The sequence below is a fragment of the Limulus polyphemus genome, unplaced genomic scaffold (genome assembly GCF_000517525.1).
Source record: "Limulus polyphemus unplaced genomic scaffold, Limulus_polyphemus-2.1.2 Scaffold18, whole genome shotgun sequence".
NCBI lineage: Eukaryota > Metazoa > Arthropoda > Merostomata > Xiphosura > Limulidae > Limulus > Limulus polyphemus.
The window spans coordinates 1,356,087-1,360,610 of record NW_013665628.1 but is presented as its reverse complement, the minus strand read 5'-3'; the positions used below and the strand labels follow the sequence as shown (position 1 = coordinate 1,360,610).

General features: G+C 35.8%; 1 long non-coding RNA gene across 1 annotated transcript; it reads left to right on the top strand.

The window, feature by feature from the left end:
- The first annotated feature begins 2,511 nt into the window (after window positions 1-2,511).
- On the top strand, window positions 2,512-4,371 carry LOC111085437. Its single transcript, XR_002610276.1, has 3 exons — window positions 2,512-2,522; window positions 3,169-3,170; window positions 4,039-4,371. It is a non-coding gene; the product is annotated as an uncharacterized LOC111085437 (long non-coding RNA).
- The last annotated feature ends 153 nt before the right edge of the window (window positions 4,372-4,524 follow it).

Sequence of the window (4,524 nt, the reverse complement as noted above, 5' to 3'; positions counted from 1 at the left end):
GTTGAAACAAAAAGATAAATTAATTCAATTTGTTTAATAAATGAAACTATCAAATAGCAAAACAAAAATACCTGTGGATAGCTTGTTTTTCTCTCCAAGCAGACTCGACTAACGTCCCGTTAAATTCAGGTCTTCTCAAAGACGAATAGAAACCCCTTCTACAGTGACATCTGTAAGCTCCACTGGTCCAGCCATAATTGGGGGAAAAAATACACTGATAAAAGAAAAATAAAGGAATAAGAGAATTTTACTTGTGCATTACCTAATTACCAGAATTTTACTTGTGCGTTACCTAATTACCAGAATTTTACTTTTGCATTACCTAATTACCAGAATTTTACTTATGCATTACCTAATTACCAGAATTTTACTTATGCATTACCTAATTACCAGAATTTTACATGTGCATTACCTAATTACCAGAATTTTACTTGTGCGTTACCTAATTACCAGAATTTTACTTGTGCATTACCTAATTACCAGAACAAGAATTTTATGCATGGGATAAGGTCTTCTAACGTTAGGAACAAATTTACTGCGTTCTACACTAAAACTCGGATTCATTTCTATGCCATTGCTCTGCATCTAAAAATTTGGTTGTTTCGTAACATCCATGAGTACGAATTCTATTTGACTGGATGGCTTGTGTGATCAATAAAAAATTTAATATGAAGAAGTCTCAGTAGTACAAGATTAATTTATCTTTGTTTCGTTATCTGATGAAGATGGAAATTTTGCGAGTCAACAATAGGAAATAAAATGCTCATATGCTATTATAGTAGTTAAGGTTTATGACGCAAAATATCGGGTTTTAATACCCGCTGTGGGCATAGCACCGATATCCCACTGGGTAGCTTTGCGATTAATAATAAACAAACAAACCTTTATCGTCGGATTTGGTGATCAAGTAATTGGTTTTCTAATAGACTTAAGTGTGGAGAAATACTAACCTAATCACCAGTAGTACAAGTTATAACTTTCATTTATGAGAATAACAAGTAAAACTTCAGTTTGATAAAGAACGTTACTCACACTTTTTACATGGTAATCCTATTGTCTCTAGTGTTACAGCAGACTTACCTACACAACCGGTTATTGCAGAAACAGCTATAGTTATAGTATAAATTGATGAAATAGCTCTAAATTCTGTTGTTTATAAAATTACAGCAAAACTATTGTAATGTATATTGCATACTGAGACACTATCGTTTATTGGGCTATTACAGAAACATCTATAAATGCTATTGTTTCTTGATCTATTACAGAAATAGTTATAAATGCTATTGTTTACTGAACTATTACAGAAACAGCTGTAAATGCTATAGTTTGCTGAGCTATTGCAGAAACAGATAGTTGCTACTGTTTATTGAATTATTATAGTGTACATTCAAATGTGAATCGATGGGATTGTAATCGTGTCTCTGATAACTCTCATACAGGGGCTGTTGCCCCATAGCTTGAGAGAAGGGGGATGATCTCAAATGGCAATTTCTGTGAAACATTTCTAGTCAGGCCGGATTAACACATATACGCAAATAACGCCATAGCGTACGGTCCCCAACTGAATTTGGAGTCCACGTGAAGTCAGTTCTCTTCAAATAACGCCATAGCGTACGGTCCCCAACTGAATTTGGAGTCCACGTGAAGTCAGTCTTCTTCAAATAACGCCGTAGCGTACGGTCCCCAACTGAATTTGGAGTCCACGTGAAGTCAGTCTTCTTCAAATAACGCCATAGCGTGGGGCACCACCTGAACTTGGGGTCCACGTGAAGTTAGCTTTCTTCAAATAACTCCATAGCGTAAGGTCCCCAGCTGTACTTGTGGTCCACGTGAAGTCAGCTTTCATTGCTCTCCCAGCTTTTTATGAAATGACGTTCCCGATCTTACCATCAGCTGACACTCTCTGACATTGCAAATATTGTTGCGTTACAATAACATAACAATGGATTTTTGAATTTCTTTTTAACTAATAATTACGGTAGCCATATTAAATAACTAGCTTGATAATTAGCTGTTCTAACGATGGTTAATAGATATCGTGGCGACCTCTACATTTAGCAGTACATCATTGAAACGTATAGAAGTGATATTACATCCCAATATGACCAATAATAATTTCTAGTTGTTTTTTATATATCTTTTATATTTTGTATGCCACTAACAACGAGTCCTGTTGCTTAATACCACTACTAATAAGACTGGCTAGGTTAATATAAAGCTTCGGACACCTATGCAATATCAAGATTTTGAGCGTGTAACAACTAAGATGGCGAAGAGTGATCCACCAGTTGGTAATATAGAGGGATGAGTACGTCATAATTAAAACGATTTTGGAGCCTCAACACGTTGTTACAGTCTCTGACGCCCCATCGGTTATGCTCTATCTAATGACTGTGTATCTTAACAATATCCCTGCAGTGTAGTTTCTTTTGAAAAAGGCTCCATCATAAAAGTGTCATGGCCAGATTACATCACTGTTTCCTGTAAGCCTTCCATAATCCATTTGGTGTACGAGAACAACAGTTTTCCTACGTCCGTTTCAACAGTCTGATTGCACAGAAATCCACAAACTGCGTATGGCATAGCAGAAATACACGTTTCATTCTCCAGCTGTTTGACGTATTTGACAATTGAACAACATTTTGTGGAGGCAACATGGGTGCACGTGTCTTGTATCCTTTTCCAGACGGAGATCTTTATTGATTATGTTACGTACTTTTGCCTAGGACACGTGGACGGCTTTTCCCATTGACTTGTGTATTCGTGGATTCTCACCTCTTACAAAATCCTGCAACTTGTTTATCACGGGTGGGATACGATTTGTTGCTGATCGCTTTCGGGGTAGCCCTGGTCCTCAATTTGGTCTAATTATTTTCAAATATCAATAAATGCAAGTGATATTCCCTTCTTGGAAATTTTAAATCCATGATCTGAACATAACTGTATGATCTCAGTGAATGAATATTTTGCGTCGGAAAGGGCTGTTACATACCTTTCTCAAAAACAATAAATTTTCTGTGGCATCACACTACCTAACGACATGCCAACAATGTCAAAATATAGCTCTGTTGCACATTGTTCAACCAGTCTTTATATCAGCTGTGGTTGTCACGTGACTTGCTGATTTACATACATTCAAAATCATTTTAATTTAACGTATTCAATCAGATGTGATATTACATATTTATAAGTCTATTACCAACTAAAGAATCTACTCAGCAGTGGGGAAAGCTGCATATAGTTTTCTTGATGAAAGTAGACTGTAGGGTCATGGAAAAGCCAGAATATTTTTGTTTTTTTTTAAGTTAAGCACAAAGCTACACAATGGACTATCTGTGCTCCGTCCACTACGGGTATCGAAATCCGGTTTCTAGCGTTGTAAGTCCGCAGACATACCACTGTGCCGCTGGGGAGCAAATCTGAATACAAATTTCTCTTGTGGCATATTACTAGTTGGTGTCGGCTATGAATATTTATTCCATTAATAACTCAACTATGCCCAATAATAAGCACGTTGTTTAAATACTGTTACACCTTTCTCCTACCAGAAACCCATACTAGGCCAGTAAATAAGGATGTGACTGGAATTAATATCAGTTTTATTGTAATGTAATATCCAGCTATCACAAACGCCAGCTCAGACATTATCTATATACTACTAAAACTCTGAACTGTTTGTCCGTAATTAAATACAGCAAAAACGGCGCATCATATGAGAATAGAAATATGAATAGAATGAGAATAGAAACAGAATAAAACAAGTTTCGTTAAAATCGGGCCACGGATTACCGAGTTAGTGCCGTTTTTCGGGTCACTTTTCGTACATTCCATTATTAAAAAACTTCGTTTTCCATCTGATTAATCACTTTAAAATATCTTCTATACAACAATATATGCACAACAGAAATTATATGATGAGATTAAAATGTGTTATAACGGTGTGTAGAAAGAATCACAATAAAATGGACCTACAATATTATTGACTATTTGCAAATAGTAACTATGGAGATGAGGTAATAAAATACAAATCAAGTCGAGAACAACAGCAGTTTTAAAAACGAAAACCTCTCGACGAGCAGTGGCTATTATATTATTTTCCTGTCAATGTTCTCATTTTCATTAAAAGGCGTAAGATGACAAAAACAAGATCTTGAAGAATCTATCTATATACTACTAAAACTCTGAGATTGTTTGTTGTTTGCTTGTCTGTAATTAAATAAGCAAAAACAGCGCACAACAGCGCCATATTTGTAAGAATACGGTACCCCTGAAGTGAGAATAGAAACAGAATAAAACAAGTTTCGTTAAAATCGGGCCACGGGTTACCGAGTTGGCGCCGTTTTTCGGGTCACTTTTATGAAAATTTCTAGCATGAGTAATTTTACATCACACTCTCGTTCGCGCTCTTTACGAAACTTCTTACTTCACTTTTTTCAAAATGAAATGGTCTTTCCTTTTACTCCCGATGAGTAATCAAATATCTTTTCTTGAATTGTAAATAACACGAATGGATTGAAATATTTG